We start from the raw sequence: 22,925 nt of genomic DNA on the forward strand, positions 1-22,925 counted from the left end.
GAATAGTTCACAAGAAACTGGTGCTTCTGAGGAGAAAGCTAGGTACTAGAATTTGACAGAAAAAAAGATGGAAGATTTAATTTTCATGAGAAATATTTTTCCAATTTTTGAATTAAGAACATGGTTCATGTATTACCTATTTATATAAAGCAAATTCAAAGACCAAAACTATTTGAAGAAAATCATGGTGGAATGTTTTCCAACCTAATTCCAAGTAGGGAAGGTAAGAAGTGATCAGAATACCCTGTGACACTTTTCCATTCATTTCATCAAATACTTTTTCATAGTAGATATTCCAAAATAATTAGAACTAAAAAATAAATTGAAAATGCCATCCACTTTCTGGGGCACCTGGGTGGCTCAGTTAGTTGAGCTCTTGATTTTAGCCTAGGTCATGATCTCACGGTTTGTGGGATCAAGCCCTGGGTCGGGCTCTGCACTGACAGTGTGCAGCCTGCTTGGGATTCTCTCCCTCTCACTTGCCCCTCCCCTGCAAGCATGCTTGCACACACCCAGGCATGTGTTCTTTCTCTCTCTCGTGCAAAATAAATTAACTTTAAATATATATATATGTATATGTATATATATATATACACACATATATATACATATACATATATACACACACACACACACACATATATATATATATATATATATATATATATATATGAATAAAATGCCATCCGCTTTCTACTACTCCGACACTTGCTTCTTAAAAATGCAGTGGATAAATAACAAGAGAGAATTCCCTGTGTAGAAGGTAGTAAGAGGTGTTTCAACGTTTGTGCATGGCGTGTGCATGAGAGAGCATGAGAAATCCTTTAAAAAATAAGATAAAAGAGGGCAGGTAGTGACCCAGCACAACCACTGTGTGGCTAAAATAGGAATGGGTATGTCACCCCCATGCCACTAAAGAAACAGTCTCTCATGTCCTACAAAACATGCAAGGCATCTTGCCTTGCCAAATTTAAACGGGGACGTTATTTTTACGTTACTATAATTAGTTCCCATTTGTCTATGAATCAGCCTTTATGAGGCAACAGCATCTAAGCCCCATCAGATGAAACCTGAGGCAACATCATCTCTGTTTATTATTTTGAAAAGAAAGAGAGGGAGCCAAGTTTCCTGCAACGCCCGATTCAAACACTGAAATTTGGAGGACAGAATGTCCTGTTGTCCACGTTTGAAGATAGGACTATATTTTCATCTAATACATCAGTCCCAGGTTCAGCTGGTAACAGGAAGGAATTGAATTCCAGAGCTCAAAAATAGGACTTAAGTACTAAACCACCTTTCACTGCTCATATAGAATGATATTCATATTTTAACACCTTACACAGCAGCATTTTTTAAGTGCTCACGTTAATGAACAAACATGAACATGTTTTAATCTAAAGGTATCTGAGTGAGTGGCAGATTGGTAAACACAAACATTTTAAACCTATATTCACATTCCTGGATACACCCGTTTCATAATTAACTTTCTTACAAGAAATGAAGTGTTTCAACACCACATATAAAGGCAGGGGGAGAGGGAGTGTTCCTATGTAGCCTGGGATCCCCTTGAATGAAATGGCTCCTCTAAGAGGCTCTGAAATCAGGTATATAAACACAGTAGCATCTTTTGGTCTCCAAAGGGAGTCCAGCCAGATAGTAGACAGAATCTGGAAGAGGTTTAAACTGGCAACCTTAATAAGTTTCAGAGAACCAACTGGAGTGTACAAGTTCAATGCTGCAATTCACAGAGAACATCAGTTAGCAGTACTCTAGGGGATCACGGCACATTTGAGTGAGAGCAATGGATATAGAAGGGGGTAAATACACTATTCGCTTGTCTCCAGGTTTATTATATCAAAGGCTTAATGTTTTTGTGCATACCCATGTGCCTTTGGTAAACGAGTATAGGTACACCTGTACCTTTTATTGCAAATACCATGGGTTCTAGGCCCAGTTAACATTTACTAATGAGGTTCCCTTCGGCAAGCCATTTTAACCCATCAGAATCTCATTTTTGCCCCTCAAATATAACAACAATAAACAGGTGGCAAGAGACTAATACTTGACTTGTCTAATCTCACAGAAATTTTAAAATAACCAAAATGAAATGCTGTATAGTTTTTACAGTTTAGCATTTATATGACATTACATGCCAAGCACAAGGTGTTGTATAATTCTTACATATTTTTAGATATACAAGTAAAGATAGCATTTAGATATACATGAATATATATCAGAAAAGGGGAAATGAGGGTGGGCAGGGTTAAAAATAAGGTCTGAGATTACATCGGAATTTTAACTGAAAGCTGAGACCCAAACAATGGTTTTACTTTGCCAAAACCGCAGGCAGGAGCTGCCTGGAATGTTGTCATACTAACTTTACCCTCATCACCCTTGGAAAATTCAGAGATTCACGTACAATTCTCACTTTTAATGATCCTCTGTTAGAGGTACTATTATTATCTCTGTTGTACAGATAAGAAAACTAAGACCCAGAAAGGCTCAATAACTTGCTTGTGGTTACATAACTAGGAAATGGGATCTGAACTTTAACGGTCTGAGTCCAAAGTACGTTCAATTATACACTATACCATGCAGCCTATCATAGTTGTTATTACTATTATGGCATATTACAATAAATCCCTTGTATTAATCTCAATTCCACAAAAGAGGAAAATGAAGCTCAGAGGTTAAGTTACAGCAAGCCAAGATCACGAAGCAAGTATATGGAAGAGAATTTGAAACCGAGTCTACGAACTCCAGAACCTGTACTCTTAACTGCAAAGTTAATAACCTCCAACCCACAAATATTTATTCTGCACCTACTGTGCCTTAACACACTTTTTGAAAAAGGTAAGGAGTTGGTGGTGGTGTTCCATCAGGAGCTGGAAGGGCTTTCATAGCACCTCAGTGCTGAACCGGCCCCACCTACACTCCCCACGACAAAGTCCAAAGTTCTGCACACAGCAGGTGCCCCGTGACAGGTGATGCTGGTATGGTGGATGATGGCAACAGAAATGATGCCGGTATGGTGGATGATGGCAACAGAAATACTCTAAGTGTTGGTACATAGCTTCAAAAGGGAATTTGACTATTTAACATGGAGGAGGAAAAACTCTAAGGGCAGAATACAGAGAGTTTTAGAGAGTTTAAAAAAATTTTTTTTAACGTTTATTTATTTTTGAGACAGAGAGAGACAGAGCATGAATGGGGGAGGGTCAGAGAGAGGGAGACACAGAATCCGAAACAGGCTCCAGGCTCCGAGCTGTCAGCACAGAGCCCGACGCGGGGCCCGAACTCACAGACCGCAAGATCATGACCTGAGCCGAAGTCAGCCGCCTAACCAACTGAGCCACCCAGGCGCCCCAAAATACAGAGAGTTTTTAAAACAATGTGAGTGGATGTGGTCTCCATCCACAGGCAGAGTATTTTAGGTACTTGGTTAATTCCTACTAACTTTCAACTCTTGAGGTAGGGTGACCAATCACCCTGGTTCTCCCTGGACTTTCCTGGTGATCTCATGTCCCAGGAACCCCCCTCAGTTGGTTACCCTAGAGGGCAAACATCAGGTTTTGTACTTGACCTTTCAATGCCCAACCCCCTGGTTCTAGCACAGTGCCTTGCAAACAGAAGGCGTTCAATAAGTCTTAGTTGGTTAGATGGATGAAAGGAGCAATACTTTATTATTTCCAAGTACACTCATTTCCACTATACAAGTGTTGCCGAGCTGCAGTCCCTGCATGGCTAAAATGACTATGTGAGAATCATTTTAATTAGCACTTTCATTGTTTGTATGCAAATGCACATTCCTAAAGTGGGTCCTCTAAAAAGCCTTCCCTAAATCAACATCCCTTACTGAGATTTTTCTCAGTAAATCCTTGTCCACAGACAGTGGAGAGATAAAATTCCATCCAGCCTGAGCCTTAATGATCCAGCATCTGTAACGGAGTTGACGCTTTTCTTTATAGGAACGGCAAGTCTAAAATGAGGAAATGTGAGGCACTTCCAGGCGCCAGGAGAGGGTTGCTCCTTGACTTACTCATCCCCAAATAGTATGGCGACTCAGAAGGCAGTCTCCCAGTACCGAGTTCCTCTTGCAGAAAGTGGAATGCCCCGCTGCCTGGCCCCCTGGATTAGAGTCCTCAGAGTTATCAAAAGCAAACTTTCCAGCCTCCCCCAGATGTCCTGCTTTGAGTTCGGCCAGCCCGTTCCCTCTGCTGGCCCATCCCTGGCCTATTCCCTTCCTTTGGCTCTCTGACCCGGGGCTGGGCGGCCTTGGTCTTTTGCCTCAGCTCAGGGAGAGGCCCAGATGCTCCTTGAGAATTCAACTCTGGCAGAGGTATCGGTGGACCCAGCCCTGCCCTGCCCTGGGTGGGAGGTTTGAAGAGCTGGTCTCTCGGGGAGTCAGGGTGGGAATAAAAGTTCTGGGCGGTCAGCATGGCCGACTCCTGTCCTGAGTCATTAATTCAGCCCCACAGGGTTATGCCAGGCAGCCCAGAGAGCCAGTCAGAGCTTAAAATGAGAGAGAATATGATGGTGAGAAGCTAAGTATCAGAAAGGCAAACAGGGAGGCAGAAGTTATCTGAGCTTGGAGAAATCCTCCTGTGGTCCAAAGAGCCCGGGGAGGACCACAGCCAGGAAGGCCCTGCAAAGTCCTTTAAAGGACTGCACTCCTAGCATGGAATGCTCTATTTGCATGTCTGGGCTGCAGGAGGATAGAATAGAGATGAAGCTAAACAAAAGACAGCAGCATTTATCAGTCAGAAGAAAGTCCAAAAGGCTAGTATCTGGGATGAGTTACAACAGGTGAGAAATGTGAATAACGATCAGGGGTAGGTTTTTGTTTGTCATTTGTTTGTCAAATTAGCATCAGAGTGAGAAGAAAAGCAAAGAAGCATAGGCCTGTTTGGGGAAGCCAGTGGGACACTGCAGCCAGCGGAGGAGAAGAGAAATAGTTCCCTGCCTGCACTAAGGGAACGTTCTTCAAACCAGAAGAGGCGACTCTGGTAACTAAGACAGGTGTGGAGCCGGGGGAACTACTGCCATTTTAAGTCCAGTCAGGTTTTTAGGCTCAGATGAATCACACCCACAGACAGCCAAAGTATGGACACATGCCGCAGATGAATCACCATCAGCAGTCCTTCAGAAACCTCAAAGAAAGGAATGGCGTTCAAAGATAAGGAACTAAATAATTAACAAAAGGAAGATTCTAGAAGTATATGCCAACAGGCTTGGCACTAACATCCAGAAAAATTCTAGCCTGGAGTATTACATAGATGAATACTCAAGAGTGATGACTGCCAAAAACTGATAGAGGTTCGCCATAATCAAGTATCAAATGAACCAATTCTCTTTTTTGTTAGATTTAGAAGACTGATAGTTCAGATGAGCATAACTTCACTCGAGCCAGGCTTTAACAGTTCTATGATATTCTTGTGAATATGAATATGAGCAATTAGGCAGATTTACGTAGAGATGACTGAGCCACCAGCCTGCAGGCACGGGGACTTAGGCCTGTCCTGTACATTTGATCTACAACTTGTATCTAGAGGTGGCATACATGAGGGAGGGCTCATCACCATGTTAGATGACAAAAGCTGGGTATTTAAAGTTCTTTGGAGGTTGTAAGATGAATCAAATCTAACAAGATGAAATTTAAGGTGAATACACGTGAAATCAACCTATCCCTGGCCACATGCTTCACACAGACCAAGAGCCCAAAGTGGTTACTGAAAAGAGCAGTCAAGTTTAGCTATGTGAGAGTCCTTATGATGCTCCTCAGAGAGCTTCCAGATGAGGTCCCAACACAGCTCTGGGATCCCAGCAGAGCCCCTTCTAATGCTCTCGTTCCTAATTACAGAGAAGTTATGGCATCACAGAAGAAGATTACACACACCTGGAGCAGAGCTCAGGGTTGGGGCTCAGAGAGGCCACTAGTTAGGGTACCTCTTAGGGTACACCAGCAGTGTGATGGCTGACACCTTAGAAACACTTTCTAGGGGCACTTGGGTGGCTTAGTTGGTTAGGCATCCAACTCTTGGTTTCAGTTCAGGTCATGATCTTACAGTTTGTGAGATCGAGCCCCATGTCAGGCTCTGTGCTGACAGCTTGGGATTCTGTCTCTCTGTCTCTCTGTCTCTCTGTCTCTCTCTCTCTCTCTGCCCCTCTCCTGCTCGTGCTGTCTCTCTCTCTCTCTCTCTCTCTCTCTCTCTGGAAATAAATAAACTTAAAAAAAAAAAAAACTCTCTGGCCAACATCTGCTATCATCAATGCTGGTTCTGTCCCAAGATTGTCATTCTAAAATGAGCCAGCATAAGGACCACTGCCGGCAGGTGGGTCAAGGAGGAGTGGATGCAGGAACATTTTAAATTTGGTGATGCCCTTCTCACCCGGTGACCTGTGACTGACAAACCAAGATCCTTAAAGGGAAGCGCCTGGTTGGAGTGCCTTCTTATTAGCTCATAGGTCAGACAAGCATCTTTGGAGTTATTTTTTCCAAGGAAGGGGATGTCCCTGAAGGAAATGAGTAGATGCCAAGCAGAGAATATAGCAAATCAAAATACTTCCTGATGCAGTCCAACTCCCTGGCTGATGTACTTTCAGCTCAATACCTGGAACTCAAAACCAGCCCAGGGAGAATCAGAAACAGGCTCCCAAGTGCCTGGGAGCCAAGAAGGTCCAAAGTGGCTTCAGAAACCCTGTAAAACCAAAGACACTGGCCTTGTTCCAAGCCACAGGACTTCTGAGCTAATGGGGGCACTGGGCATCATCCTACTTAAAAAAAAAAAAAAAAAAGTGAAGGGAGTATGGAAGTGCTAAGAGAGAGCAGTGTTGAAGAGCTCCCTGAAGTAATAAAAACTCTGAAGACCCTGGTCTCCAAAGCATTTTTTTCAAAATGGGCATTTGTTTGCCATGTACTGTTTGGTTAATTAACAGATGAGCCCAAAGGTTCAAACCAGTCACCCCCACCCCCAGAACTCATGTCCAGATCTTCTAGTCCTGGAACTGACCCTAAGGTACTTCAGACCAAGGGTAATGGGCAGGGAGTTAAGAAGATCTGCAGTGACCTGGAACCAACCTCACAAAACTGCGTCATCCGTGAATAGGCGGTAAGGGAACCAGCCACACCCCACCCTCTGTCACACTGAGACTTTAACCCTAGACAGAACATTCTAAGCATCAAATATTATCCAAAAGCACAGAGACAAGTTTGGAGACGGAAAATACACAACAAGCATTTCTAGACAACCCAAAATGTATCTCATTCTCCAAGGATGGGTCTGGAAACCAACAGATACCCTGGTTTTTGTTGTTGTTGTTGTTGTTGTTTTTTACTGATACAGAACAGTTCAGACATATGCCCACTCTCGTTCTCCTAAGGCTTCCCTTTTTCAGTGCTCTGTCAGTTCTTCTGCTTGCTCCAAGAAGGAAACTTCCATTGTACACTACCAGTCTTGAACACATGCTAAATCAGGGCAATCTGGAGACAGGAGTAGCAATGACAGCAGTCAGAAGGGGACAGGCTGAAGCCCAAAGCACTGAATGTTGGAAACCACAAACCCTGAATCTGCAATTCCTCTATTTACTTAGAAACAGTTGCTGATGCTCGCCCTAACCAAAGATAAACTAGGACAAACCCGGAAAGGGAAGGGGAAGCAGTGAGGTAAGGGCTGTTGTAAACCTGGCACAATGCGGAGGAAAAGGTCCTCGGGTTGTCAGGACACAGTTTTCCTCCCTAGGAGAAAAATGAGATAACATACCACCATGAATAGTGACATTAGGCTGCAACCACGCACTTAGCGGAGGCAGAGGCTTGCTGTCTTCACACACTTAAGTCATGCACAGACACATCCGGAGACTGCTGTGGCACAGTGGAAGGAATATGGCATTTGGAGACAGGGGAGGTGATTTTGAGTCCTAGCTCTGCCTCGAGCAAGCTGTGTGACATCAGGTTAGGCACTCAATCTCTCTGAGTTTCAGTTCTCCGTGAACTATAAAATGAGTAAGTTGAACTAGCTGATCTTATAGTTTTCTTCTAGGTCTAATATTTATACATATATATTATCTATCTAATATATATCTAATACATATATTATCTACCTATCAGTTAAGGTATGTATACACACACACAATACATTTCATGTATATTACATATGTTGCAGTGTATGTGCATATATTTATATTTGCATGCTCCAAGTGCCATGCAAGCTGCCAACCAATGACAAGCAGAACACCACACTCTCTGCCAACTGCAGACCCAGGCCCACCACAAAACACCCGCAGCAGCCTCTATGGCACCGTCCTGTGTTGACCATGTTCTATAACACGTATTGTTTACTCTATCAACCAGTAGATGAATAGATAGATAGGTACCCAATATTACAAACTAATACTGCAACACAGCAGTTATGCCTCCATTCAGCAAACATTTACCGAACACATTCTGTACGTCTAGGTACTAGGACAGTCCTCTACTCAATGAACCCATCGCTCCACATATGCCAGCGGCCTGTGAACAAGCCTCTACGGTACCACGGGAGAGACATGTGGATGGGGCGAAGGGTCAGCTGCCCCAGCAGAGACTGGAGCAGAGTGCAAGCAGGAATAGCTTCCCAGCACTGATGCCTGGGCCAACACTTGGAGGAGGAAATAATTTGACCAGGGGAATAATATGTATAAAAGTACACAGGAATGGCCCAAGAGGGCATGCAAGGTGGGAAGAGCTCAGACACAAAGGGCCTTATAAACCATGCTAAGTAGAGGTATTGCCCAGCACCCTCAGACCCCTCAACAGCTCCCTGTCCGGCCACACTCACACGACTGGCGTATGCCTACGCTAGGTCAATCATCAAGCAACAGGCCAATCCCTACCACCACCCCACACCCCAGCCTCTCCATTTGTCCCAGAGTCACACAGCTAGGCCACACCTGCTGTCCACTACGGCTTCCTCCTAGTTACTCAGCAGGCCTAGCTTTCAGCTCTTGCTCAGCCCCTAGTGCCCAACCCACGGCAGCTGTTCCAAATAGTTTCCATCTTCCTCAGAGCCACAACTGCATCCCACCCACCCCACTCATGCTCAGCAGAGGACTCCCACCCCCTCTGTTCCTGGGCACGACTGTCCAAGCCCAGCCCCCATAGCAACCCTTCTGTCCACCTGTCCCGAGTTCCTTCCTAAATAGCCCAGGCCAAGCTGTGGGTATATCTGCTCACAAGCACAAAAGACAGTCACTGACCAATGCAGGCTGTTGCCCGCGCATCTGACTGGCCTCTGAAACCAGCACACCTGAGTGGCTGAGGTACATGGATATGTTCCAAATGCCAAAAGGCACTATGTAAGGTATTCGCTACTCCATAGCTGTTGTCTGAACAAACAAGTAAACAAAACAAATCACTGACTTAATGTTGAAGAGCCAATCTAATGAGTTGCAAAATCCACAGTATCTTTAGGTATGTGAGCCAAGAATGCAGCCTAGAATATGTCAAAAGCCTTTTAAAACAATCGCAAGGCCTTTGCAAGCTTAGTCTCTGGTCCCTAATGGGCTCCTACACACACAGCCCCTTTAATGATAACACAAGCAGCACTGAAATCATTGCAGTGCCATTTATTCCTGACATAAATTTCCTAAAAAACACAATATATTTAATATAAAACACACACAATACATTTCACGTATATTACATATGTTGCAGTGTATGTGCATATATTTGTATTTCCATGCTCCAAGTGCCATTAGAAGCTGCCAACCAATGACAAGCAGAACACCACACTCTCTGCTAACTGCAGACCCAGGCCCACCACAAAACACCCGCAGCAGCCTCTATGGCACCGTCCTGTGTTGACCATGTTCTAGAACATGTATTGTTTACTCAGCTAAAACCTCTCCACTTGCCATTTACTTTTTGTTCCGGTCAACAGTTTTGCCATGTAATGGCCAAGAGATGGTATGTAACTGGTGTCGGACTGCCACAAAGAAAGGAAAAGTATGACCCCGGATCGTATAATTCAAGTGTAAAGATAATCCGAACAGCAAACGTGAGTCCACTCATAGACCTGGGAGCACCAAAGGTTGGAAATATTCTACACAATGCCAAGAAGATAAAATTCTTCCTAATTCGCTTCTGTCCTATCTACTAAGCAGAGATCCAGAGTCCTCTCCCAGAATGGTGGGTTGAGGGTCATGCCGTGAGCTTGTTGAGTACAAACCTCATTGTACTTAGCTCTTCCATGTCTATTCGAGGCAACCATGAGGAACCCCTCTCCACTGAGACTCTGCTCTTCTAGCCCCATAGAACTTGTCTGGCCAGGACACCAGAGTTTCCCAAAACTTATGCCCAGAACGAAGGGTTTGCTACATGTCAGAGAATTCTTCACAGCTAACCCAAATATGATCTCATTTTATATAAGAAAAAAAATGAAGCCCAGAGAGGGTATGTTGTTGTAAGGTAGGTGGCAAGTCAGGGTGGCCAGGGTGAGGAGCCCAGACTCCTCTGTGATGGGCTTGCACTCTAAAACCAGAAAGCTAAAGGACGGAGATGTTGTCGGCACCCTGGCTAGCATCCCATTTTCAGAAGGTTACAAGAATGATTTTAAGAGGGGGAAAAAAAGGAACTCTTAGAAAAAAACAGAAACTTCCTATCACAAAGTTCATAAAATGGTATTGGTTAGTTCACATGGTTATTAAAATCTGAGGTTGGTTTGTTGGCTTGGTCTCACTTGTGTGAAGTTCCTTTCCTGCAATCTACTCATTACTTTGGAAGGTACCAGGGCTCAAAAACTAACAACTGTTTCGTGAAAATGGTGACTTCTGTCATCCAGTTTTATATTTTGATCTTATTATAAAAAAAACTTAAGAAATGTTCAGCTCCTTCAAGTTCAGTAATTCAGTTCCATTTGAAGAAAGAAAAAGGAAAATATTTAAGAGAAAAAAATCTAATTAGATTTATATAAATGTTCCCAATATGGTAATTTTATAAGCAAACCACATTATGTAGAATACATGATATGTTTCAAAACTAATCTAATCATTTGGTATTTGTAAAGAATACTCTAAAAATTACATTATTGCTTTCTTTCCTTCCTCTTATTAAAAAACACACAAATCTCTTGAAGGAAAAAATATTTGTTTCACTACTCCACTGCCCCAACCGTTTTTCTCCCAATCATTTTATTTAAAAATTTTTTAATGTTTGTTTATTTTTGAGAGAGGGAGAGAGGGAGCACAAGTTGGGGAGGGGCAGAGAGAAAGGGGGACAGAGAATCTGAAGGGGGCTCTGAGGTGACACAGAGAGCCCGATGTAGGGCTCAAACCCATGAACTGTGAGATCATGACGAGCCAAAGTCGGACACTTAACTGATTGAGCCACCCAGGCACCCCTATCCTTATCATTTTGAATTTAGTTTCTGTAATTTACAAAGGAGGATACCAAAACAATGTTTTGTTGAGCCTCCAGATCCGCTGATTCTTTGAGGTAAGATTTGAAACTGAAACCATAAGTCACAGGTTACAAAACCAAAAGCCTGAGCGAGCTAAGCAGGTGACAAGTGGGTATGTGGGGACTGCAGCAAACTGGGCCCTGAAGGCCCCCACAAGAGGGACAACCGTTGGTCCTCCGTTTAGCCCACTCTGCTCCACGCAAGGATACGGCCTGATACTGCAAGATACTCGGTCAAGAGGAGTTAGAAATAAAATTATATGAAATTGCCTCACTTTTAAAATTCTAGCCACTTACTTTAAATACTTAAAACTGGTGTTTCCTGGGCAGCTAGTTTGTAACCTGCCACAACAGACAGGATGCTTATAAACGTAATTAACTCAGGGAACAAATGCAACATCTAGAAACACAAACTTGGTTGGAAAATGAAGACTGAGCTCTATACACTTTTTTTTTTTTTAACCTATATTTCTCCATAATAAATTTTCTCTTGAACAGGGAGGTGAGAAGAGGGAATAAATGAATTTGAGAAAAACATGAGATTAGCTGTTGGAAAGCAAAAAGGGTAAAAGTACCTCTTTCCCTTTTTTATTAAAATAATAGCAATTTGAGGTGCCTGGGTGGCTCAGGTGGTTGAGTGTCTGACTCCTGATTTCGGCTCAGGTCATGATCTCTGTGGTTCATGGGACTGAGCCCCGTGTTGGGCTCTGTGTTGACAGCACAGAGCTTGCTTGGGATTCTCTCTCCCTCTCTCTCTCTGCCCCTACTCTACTCATGCTCACTTTCTCTCTCAAAATAATAAACAAACTAAAAAAAAAGCAATTCATAGAAGAGTATTTCCAGCTTTTGAGTCCATATCGAGCCAATTCTGGCAGTTGCAAATTTCAATAAACTTAGGCTGCTTTGAGCATAGCTATCTTCCTTAATCTTTCTCTAACAGAAATGCCATCCAGAGCAGGTAACCTGCTGCTCAGAATCACTCTTATAATAATATGCTAATGGTTTGTGTGACTAAGTTAGAAGGCATGATAACTGGGTGGAGGGGTGCGAATCCATTATATATGCAAATTAGGCAATGTGCATATGTGCCTTAGAGGGGTCTTGACCCCTCTCCCAAAAAAGCCTAAGAACCAATACCTAACTGACTGTAATATGAAAGTTCAATTGTGCAAGTTCAAGCAAAAATAATGCAGTTATTTTTTCAAGCATACCTCTGTAGGAACCATTTTTTATTTAATCACTGCCATAATCAGCAAACCAGAGCAAATCTCTCTGAGTGAGGAAAACAGAGTGAATCATCTCCACGTTGATAAGGAGACTGCAGGATGAGGGCACTGCTGTGAAGCAGGTATCAGATGGTGCCTTGTCTAATTTAGTCAGTGGAGCACTCAGAGGGACTTCTTCCCATGATGTTCAGGAATCACAGGAGATGATGATGAGCTCCCTGTTTTTGTGACAGCCCCACGTATGATCTAATGTTTACTTCCCCAAACCAGGGAGGAAAAAGAAAGGCAAAAGAGGTTTCTCACTTTCTAGTTGTAGTCACTGGATGGAAAAGGAGAAAATATCTTGTTTATACACGTGGCCAGCAAATGTGATAAAACTTCCTGTTTAAAAAGTACAAAATCAAAGGTGTAAATCTTCTGGAGAAAGAGCAACACCTCAAAAATGTCGCTGCTGCTTGAAATGGGTATCATCTCTTTACAGGACAAAGTAACTTTGGCCAGAAAGTGCCCGTTTGAAACTCTGGTGACACAAACCAATACAGCAAGTCCAGGGAGATACTTTTTTAGACAATGACCTCTGCAGAAGCTGTCCCCAACAGCACACACAGCTGCCCAACAACAGCATAGTGACTGGCAACATTGGTATTCGACCCTGAATTCCAGCCTTCACTTAAGGAAAGGTGACAACTCACGTAAATTCCATGTTGAGCATTTCCCTCCAGTAGCTGAGATTCTTAAGGAAAATGAGTTAGGGTTGCTTTTAAATTTGACTGAGCTCTGGGGTTAGAAACCCTCAACCACCGGATTCCAAATTCCACGTCCTGTTCCGCAACGCAACAATATTTTGCTCCAAAGGGCAGCAGAGAGATGTCGGTTTAAACAGCATAATTTGTGGTTCAATTCATGGCAAGGTCACCTCATTTCAAATTCATATTTGTCTAAAGCTGTGGAATAAAATATTGGCCAGAAACAGCCTTATTAAATCCTTTCTGAAAGAAGGGAAAGAAGGAGGAAAGAAAGCAATGGGGCTGACATATGCAAAATATATGCAAAAAATTTGAAATTCAAGTTAAAGAGGCCTAGTCTCAACCTGCTGATGAGCACAGAGGCTCAGAACAAATCAAGGCAATAGACACTGAACAGGCAACGTTTTCAATCTCAATATACATCGAGCAAGGGTACTTAGAAAACCAAGTTAACGAAGGAACTGTAAGTTTTCGGGATCATGTATTAAAGGTTAAAAGGGATACTATCATGCTTTTTAAAGTTAATACATAAACATGATATAAAAAAATTTAGAAGTTGTTAAAAAGCAAAACAATAGAGTACATTTAAAGATCTTATAGATTTTATCCAATGATTCACAAATCAGTCAACATCCCCCTCTAGCAGAAAGGAGCTCTGAGAAACTATACAAAATGGAAGATTTTTATAGGCAGAAGGACGTGGTGCAAAGCTGTTCTAGCAAAGAGTAGGTTGTCCCAGGCAAGGTCACCTTCTTTTGGGGGGAGGCGGGGAGGGGGAGGGGGAGAGGGGTATCTATCAGGCAGATTACCTTCTCATTACTGCAGAGCAGGTAATTCCTGATTGACTATTAAAAGTTACATAATTAGGTTAGGTATTAAGCCTTGGTTTGTTGATGTGAGTCTTAGCATGAGTGACTCCACTTTGGGCAGCTCTTTTTTTTTTTTTTTTCTTAGTATAAAAGGGGTATAGAGTGAAAAGAAGTCTCTTTCTTATACCATGACCCTCCCCAAAAAGCTACCCCTCTCTAGCATCTCCTCCTGAGATGGTCTACATGCATACAGGCACTGAAGCACTGTTTTGCTTTTCACCTTAAGGAGGATATCACCATTTTTAAATATCTTTTTTTTTATTTTTCTTAATGCTTATTTTTATTATTATTTTTTTTTTGAGAGAGACAGACAGACAGACAGACAGACAGAGTATGAGCAGGGGAGGGGCAGAGAAACAGGGAAACACAGTATCCGAGCTGTCAGCACAGAGCCCGACGCAGAGCCTTGAGATCAAACTCATGAGCCTTGAGATCATGACCTGAGCTGAAGTTGGACGCTTAACTGACTGATCCACCCAGGCACCGCAAGGATACCACCATTTTTTAATGCCTGACCACTCAGTCTCTATGGGCAGGAGAAGGTATCAGCCTTTTTTTTTTTTTTCTTTTTTTTTTTAATTCCTAAAAGCACTTACTAAGAAGTAAGTAGGGAAGAGAAATCCTCCCATGATTGTCAGTAAATTTCGTTCTTTTTAATCATATTTAGGTTCTACTCTATAAGAAAAGACAAATTAAAACCAGGATTGATGTCAGTTGTCATGAATAAATACCCTTCAACTGAAACCTTCATTTCACCATAAATCATTTGCTATAGATATAGAATTGTACATAACCAACGCATATTACTATAAGATGCTCCAGAAGTCCCATTGAGAATATTTTCACTGAGATACAAGGGTTTTGAAATACATGAAAACACAAGTTAGGGCGGCCCATTGCCCAAGCAATTTGAAACAGTACATTCTAGAACAGTTGTTTATCACATTGCCCTCAACAGGACCCTGGTTTCCTATTTTTTTGTCAAGTCCACAAAAAGCATGTAAAGACCAGGCCTGGGGGAAAAAGGTGAAAGTCTCCCCAAAGAAGGGATTCCTAAAGAATCCTGAAAAGCCTCTGGGGAGGGCTAAGCTGGGAGGCTCACTAGGGCAGTCAAAGATGGGTGGGGCCCGAAGCCCAGGGCAAGAGGGAGGAGGCAGGCCAACTTTGGGCAGCAACTTCAAGAAGAGGGCAAAAATTTCTATGGGGACCGGAGATAACAAGACTAAACAAACTCACCAGGCAGTGTGAAAATGGAAAAACTAAAGAGCCCAATGAGAATGTGCAGGAAGCTCAATGGGGCGAATTCTCTAAGAAACAGACAAAAACTGGATGTAGCAGGTGCATTTTGTGCCCAGAGCCCACAAATAGATAAAAATGTATATGATTCAGAACTGATTTTCTCCTGTCAGTCAATGGCAGTTGAGGGATATGGGCGGTACCTGAAACGCATACGTCTACTACAAGCATCAGGGTATATTTTTGCCGCGATATAGTTTATCTTAATATTTCAGCAATATTCTAAATATTTCCTAAATTGTGCTTCTGCAAACAAAGAAAGGCCTCTTTGACCTTTTAATAGAATCACTTCTAACTCTGATTGCAGAAGTACTGATCTTCGTGCGTGGTTTTACACGCTCGCGAGCCTTCGTTTAATGAACTTTTGGATGGTATGATTACAGGATGAAAAACCTGAAACATATTAACAGTGAATTAAACTTAGTCATCAAAATGGCTTGCAGAAGTGGCAGTACAGATAAAGAACAGTGTAGTTTACATGCTATTAATGGCAAAGGATGCTGGAACCTTCTGCCTGCCAGCCGAAAGCACAGCCACGTGCCAGTTGCATAAATGCAGTTTATAATTCTCTCAGCTGACCCGATTTAAAATTACACAACTCTAAAACTAATTTTCTTGGTTTGGGGAGTCACAGTACTTCAAGTTTTTTTTTTTAATATAAGGTGAGACCTTACTACTTTTATATCATTATCTCATTTGAATAATTTATATTTGTATTACATGAAATCATACCATATTCATTAGCATGTGTCTCCATTTACTTCTTAGGGGTTTTCTATGGAAAATCCACCCTTTGCCTCTTTCTCTGTCCAAATCCTACCTCGCACTGCTTTCTCTACCTAAGTAATCTCATTCAGCCTCATAGCTTTTAAATACCATCTACATGCTGATGACTCTCAAAGGGACCATCTCCAGCCCCAGCTAATTCTAGATCTCCATGAGAATAGCAAATGGGCATCTCAAACTTAACATGCCCGAACTGAACCCTCAGGTCCCCCGCCCCCAAACACCATCACATATATCCCTCCCTGTTCCCCATCTCGGTAAACAGCAACATCATTCACCCAGCCAAAAACACTGGGCTCATCCTGGACTCTTTCTGCTTACACCCCACACCAATCCAGCAGGCATGACCTTCAAAATATATCCTGAGTTCATCACACTAATCCAAGCCATGCCCTTATCTCCTGCCTGGACCCCTTCAGGTTATGATTCTCCTCTTGACCCCAAAGTCTATTCTCCACTCAGGACCCAGGAAAATAATTGTAAAGCACAAATAATTCCGTTCAAACTCTCCAGTGGTGTCTAATCACACTCTCCTTATCGTGGCCTACAAGATCTGGCTCCCACCTGCCACTGATCTCACTTCATATCACTCTCCCTCCCCATACCTACCTCCCAGTTCAAGGCTAGCCAAACTGGCTGCCCTCCTGTTCTCCTATCATGCCAAGCTCAGTTTACGTCAAAGGCTTTTCTTTTTCGCTCACTGTTCCCTCTGCCTACACACTTCCCCCTAGATTCCTTCACTCCATTCAGATTTTTTGCACAGAATTTTCTCCCTCTCTCTCCCATGCACAGAAGTCTTCTCAGGCCACTCTTTCAAAAATAGTCCCTCCAGCCCCTCAAAACAAAACAAAACAAAAAACACAAAGTGGGGTAGCTCTCACTTTTTTTTTCCTCCATGGCACCTATTACCACCTGATATTATCTAGTTAGTGATCTACTTTGTTCATAAAATAATTTTTAGTGAGTACCCATCATGTTTGCATGCAATGTGCTCTTCTAAGAGCTGGGGATATCCAGTGAGTAAGATAAGCAAAGATCTCTGCCGTCATGGAGCTCACATTCTTGTTTGCCACCCTACTCGTATCTAAGCTTCAGAGCTGTGGACAAAGTCTGCCTTTAGACCAGTGAATCTCCAGTGCCCAGAGCAGTGCCTTGGCACAGAGTAGGCATTAACACATATTTGCTGAATGGGTAGTGTCCCACCCACCTGAGACCAAACGCTTCTCTGAGGACCCCCACCATGGAGCTTTTCTTGCCCGCCAGATGAGACTCTGGCTGTGGGACGCAGAATGTCCATTGTGTCCCTTTAGACATAGCAATCTGGTCAGCCTCTCATGCCCGAGTGGGGTCCCCAACCCTGGGCCTGTCTGTCCTAACCGCCTGTCCTTCCTGCACCAACCCCCAGCATTCAGCAAGCTCCCCATGTGGCCAGGCCCCCGGAACTTGTCTCACCGGGTCATCCCAGCACCTGGTCCACATGGTGGCAAGCTGACCAGCCAGTGAGAAAACACATGGGCTTTTCTCAATGGTGTGGCGGGAATCAAGACACACAGGGTCATACTGTCTCCCTGGCTCATGGTGGTCCTTCCCCTCAAACAGTTCATGGGAGTCCTTCACGTGACCTTCAGCTAGCTAGCATACCTTGAAGCACCCTCTTCTCGGCACGGACACGCTCTTGTGAAGGATATATTTTTGACTCTTTCAACTGCCACAGAAGCAAGGCGCTTACCTGCTGTGAGGAGTAATTAAGTTTCTTTTGGAAAGAAAAACATTTGTTAACTGAAATTATCTGATCTCCAAAATGAAGGTAATTGTGAAGTGCAGTTAATTCAACCTTTCAAGAAAATGGCAGCTGCAGCAGTGGTAGGAAGGGGGAAAAACGGAAAATGCAAATGTCTTGAAACACCACTCTGGAAGACTCAGAAAATAGGTATTTAAGTCCATGTTTCCAACATACGTGTTCACATTTTAATTTGTTCGCTTAGAATTACCCAGCTCTACATCTCACAGCTAAATAGGATTACTTTATACTTGCCCAGCACTTTACTCCCTTGGAAGCAATCTCCCATACATATCTCTTTTAGCAGAGTAGGATTCATTTCTCTGTCTAGGGCCCAGAGAGGTCAAACAATTCACCTAAGATCGCACAGTAAAAATGGCACAACCAAGTAGGTACCAGAACCCAGATATGCCTAGGCCCAGCCCAGTGTTCTTCCTTCTAGAACAGTAAGGACAGTATGGTTCTCCCAAAATCACATTCTATAGTGCACCAAAAATAGTTCCCTTTGCTGCAAAAGAAGAAACAAAACAGAACATATTTACCAGTGGTTTAAGGTGGTGGGAAGATGCATTGGTCCCGGAGCTCTGGGCAGAGAGAAGGTTTCACAAACTCTTCCAACAAATGCCAACTCCTGCAATGACAAACAAAACATCTGGTATGAATCAGGCACCCTGTGGTCTCTCCACAAGGGGAGGCGGCCAGCCAAAACACCAATTGGCAGGCATCCTGGTTAGGCCTAAGCCCCCATACTCCTCTTCTAGCCCCACTATCTTCCCCAACTAGAACAACAATCTTTAGTTCACCAGCTGAAATGGTCCCCATTAGAATCAGATGGGCCTTTCTTGGGCAGAAAGAAGCTTTAGAGATCATCTATAACAGGGATCGCAAACTGAAAGCCCAGTGGGCTACACCTAACCTATAGTAGTATTACATTGATCTGAAGGATGGGCTTAGAAAATTTAAGCCAAAACTTAAACATCAGAGAGGTGACATAAAACCCAGACTTATGAGTTCTCTTAGGGGGAAAAAAAAAAACAGTCAACATGGTCCACATATACATCTAAAAACGATCGGGTGTGCTAAGTGATAGCTGCCCTTCATAAGCAGGCTTGGCTACTCCAATATGCCACAGTCCCTACCACTCCCTAACGCCTCACCATGGAGAGAGCTGTGATTATCATTGCCCTTATATTACTGGGTTTCTTGATCTTCTTGTGTGTGTGTGTGTGTGATACAGAAATATTTCCCTCAACTTAACAGAAGTAGGAACATAAAAGAAAAAGGGGACAGGGTTCTAAGAGAAAAAAAAATGGTATAGCACATACAGCAACTTAAGTTAGTAACCCCATTCTTGCAGACATTTGCAATCCCTGAACAAGCACAACACTTTCATATTATAAAAGCCTAAGCAGGAAACTGACTTGCCTACTCCCACAGAAGCAGAGCTAATTCTAGAACCTAGGTCTCTTGATTGCCAATCCAGAACTCTTTGACTATGTCCCACTGCATAGTTATCTTTTTTTTTTTAATTTTTAAAATGTTTTATTTTATATTTTAGAGAGAGAGAAAGAGAATCAGAGTGCAAGCAGGGGAAGGGCAGAGAGACAGACACAGAATCTGAAGCAGGCTTGGAGCCTGGAGCCCAAGCTGTCAGCACAGAGCCGGACACGGGGCTTGAACTCACGAGCAGTAAGATCATGACCTGAGCCAAAGTTGGACGCTTAACCGACTGAGCCATCCAGGAGCCCCAAGCCGCATAGTTATCTTACATATATTTTTAATGTTTATTTATTTATTGGGGGGGCAAGCAAGGGAGGGGCAGAGAGAGGGGGAGCAAGGGAAACCCTAACAGGTTCCACACTGTCAGTGCAGAGCTGAATGCAGGGCTCCATCTCATGAGCTGTGAGATCATGACCTGAGCCAAAATCAAGAGTCAGACGCTTAACTGACTGAGCCACCCAGGCGCCCCTGCCTTATATTATAAAACAAAAAATATTTTAAATATACACACACACACATACACATGTGTGTACATGTGGGTCTTTTAAAGCCAATATTAAATTCAAGGAGATACAGTTGAATTATCCAACTCACTCTACTGAAAGGCCTGTCATACTCTCCTTTGACAAATGAAGGTAAGTTCCATCAGGTGCCCTAAGGGTTCACTTCCTAATGTGACATTTTCAGTAACATTGCTCCTTTAATTACAAAAAAAAAAAAAAAAAAAAAAAAGAATTCTCATAAACACAATGCATCTACTACCTCAAAAGTGCTCAGTTAGGGGCGCCTGGGTGGCGCAGTCGGTTAAGCGTCCGACTTCAGCCAGGTCACGATCTCGCGGTCCGTAAGTTCGAGCCCCACGTCAGGCTCTGGGCTGATGGCTCAGAGCCTGGAGCCTGTTTCCGATTCTGTGTCTCCCTCTCTCTCTGCCCCTCCCCCGTTCATGCTCTGTCTCTCTCTGTCCCAAAAATAAAATAAATGTTGAAAAAAAAAAAAACTTTAAAAAAAAAAAAAAAAGTGCTCAGTTAATGTCCCAAGCTGTCTGAAATACTCTATATGCTAGAAAAATGTCCCTTAAAATGCATTTTGAATACAAGGCTATCAATTAGCTTATATATAGTTACTAGACTGTAATAGACAAACAATGTTCAACTATAAGATCTTGGTAAGAGTTATTTATATCATCCCTCAAAGAATGTATGGATTCGTTGATCACGCGACAGATTATTTACGAACCCTATTACACACCGGGCAGTGTGCAAGGTGATGAAAAGGCAAAGACGAACCAGACCCAGTCCTCGCCCTTAAGTTGCTCTGTCAAGGTAAACGATCTGACACTCAAGAAGAGTTCTAACACAATGAGTAAACCTGAAGATCGGGGTGGGCACAGGTGTTCTGGGAGCACTGAGCTGGGTTTCCTGGTGCAGCCAAGGTGAACGGACACTTCCTGTCATGGGCAGACACTCAGGAAATCCTAAAGCAGGGAAGGGAGGGGAACAGGCAGCAGGGGAGAAAAGAGGGGAAGGTAGGAATCACAGGCCATGGGACAAGAGGAGCAAGAGCAAGGAGTGAACAGCCCCTCCAACTTGGTCTTGTCCAGATCTCCTGTTATCTTGCTGGTCTTAAAAACTCCTGCCACCTGACCCAACAACTGCTGAGATGTCATGTGTACTCTTGGATGTTTGTCTCGCCAAGCACCCATTTCAAGAATGCCACCAAATCAGCCCTATTCCCTGACAATGCCCACCTAGGACTCCCTCAGGGTAACCAATGCTGTCCCAGAGTCAGCAGGGCCGAAAACATGGTGGCAGAAATACCGACAGTACTTCCATCGTGTCTCTGAGAAGACAGCTGATAGTTTTTTTTTCCCTGTGCCAGTCACAAACCATCCCGCCTCTACCTCAGGGCCTGGATTTCTATGGCCAGAATCTACTACACAGTCAAGCCTCAAGCAGGAAGTTTTGTTAAGAAAATGTCCTAGAATATCTGCTCATCAAAATCTCCAGATGCAGTTCTCCTGTTCTTCATGGATAAGAAAAGAGATGAGTCACCAGCCCCAATCTAGGCTGAAGCAAAGCCAGGGGGTAGCACCCCAAAAGACACATTTTGGAAAGGGACATAAAGAGGAGTGAAGACCAAACATGTGCCCATGGTTAGGGCTCAGGGTTCAAGGCCAGTATGGGCAAGCAAGGAGGCAAAAGTCACCTCAGGAGTGGGAAGAGCTTCCCTGGATCTGTAACTGGTGGGAAGGTTCCCAAATCTGGCTGAAAATTAGAATCACCAGGAAAAAAAAAAAAAATACTGGGCCGCAGACCTATTAAATCAGAATCTCTGATTTGGAGGCCCAGGCTTTGTTCAGGTGACTCTGACACCCAGACTCCTACTCATTTGGAAAAAAGTATCTTTCACTCAGAAGCTCCAGAACAATCTCCGCGAGGTCATTAATTCAGCATCCTCTGGGCAGGATGCAAGGACTCAGGCTTTGGGGGAGTTGTATACTCTCAGTATGTTTACCTACTCCCTACATCACATTATGTGAAACAACACTTAACTCCTTTTATTCTTTTTTTTATGTTTATTTATTTTGAGAGAGAGAGAGAGCGCGCGAGCATGCAAGCAGGGAAGTGGGAGAGAGACAGAGAGAGAGGGAGAAAGAATCCCAAGCAAGGTCTACGTTGTCAGTGAAGAGCCCCACGCAGGGTTCCATCTCATGACCCTGAGATCATGACCTGAGCCGAAATCAAGAGTTGGGTGCTCAACCGACTGAGTCACCCAGGCACACCTTAACTCCTTTTACTCTATTAAATAAACATAGAGGGGCACCCAGATGGCTCAGTCAGTTGAGCGGTTGAGCAGTTGAGCATCCAACTCTTGATTTCAGCGTAGATCACAATCTCACATTTTTTGAGATCGAGCCCCACATGGAGCTCTGCACTGACAACGCGGAGCCTACTTGGGATTCTCTCTCTTTGCCCTTCGCCACTGCTTGTGTGCACACTCTCTCTCTCAAAATAAACAAACTTAAAAAATGTTTAAAAAATAAAAACATAGAATGCCAGCAGCCAGTGAAGGGGGCCCCCTCTGCCTCAGTCCCTGTATACCATGACCTAATGCCAGTGCCTCCAGATAAACTCAGTGGAGTTGTCCAGCCTCAGCATATCTGAGCCCTCACACCTATGTAGGCTCACCCTGCCAGGGCACAGGGTCTGGAAACATCTAGTCATCACGGTGGTCTTCAAGGAATGGCTCCAAGGCACAAAGTACTCTGCCTCGAGTCCTTACTGCCCA

The 22,925-nt window shown here is 43.4% G+C and overlaps 1 protein-coding gene across 20 annotated transcripts in view; it reads right to left on the reverse strand.

Moving 5' to 3' along the window:
- SORBS1 (sorbin and SH3 domain containing 1) overlaps nt 1-22,925 on the reverse strand; it is a 232,478-nt gene that overhangs the window by 147,967 nt on the left and 61,586 nt on the right. For all 20 annotated transcript variants that reach the window (XM_047825223.1, XM_047825222.1, XM_047825217.1 and 17 more), the window contains exon 2: nt 18,680-18,768. The gene's annotated coding sequence lies outside the window, so the exon portion shown is untranslated. The remainder of the gene's footprint in view (nt 1-18,679; nt 18,769-22,925) is intronic.

Source organism: Prionailurus viverrinus, chromosome D2 (genome assembly GCF_022837055.1).
Source record: "Prionailurus viverrinus isolate Anna chromosome D2, UM_Priviv_1.0, whole genome shotgun sequence".
Taxonomy (NCBI): Eukaryota; Metazoa; Chordata; class Mammalia; order Carnivora; family Felidae; genus Prionailurus; species Prionailurus viverrinus.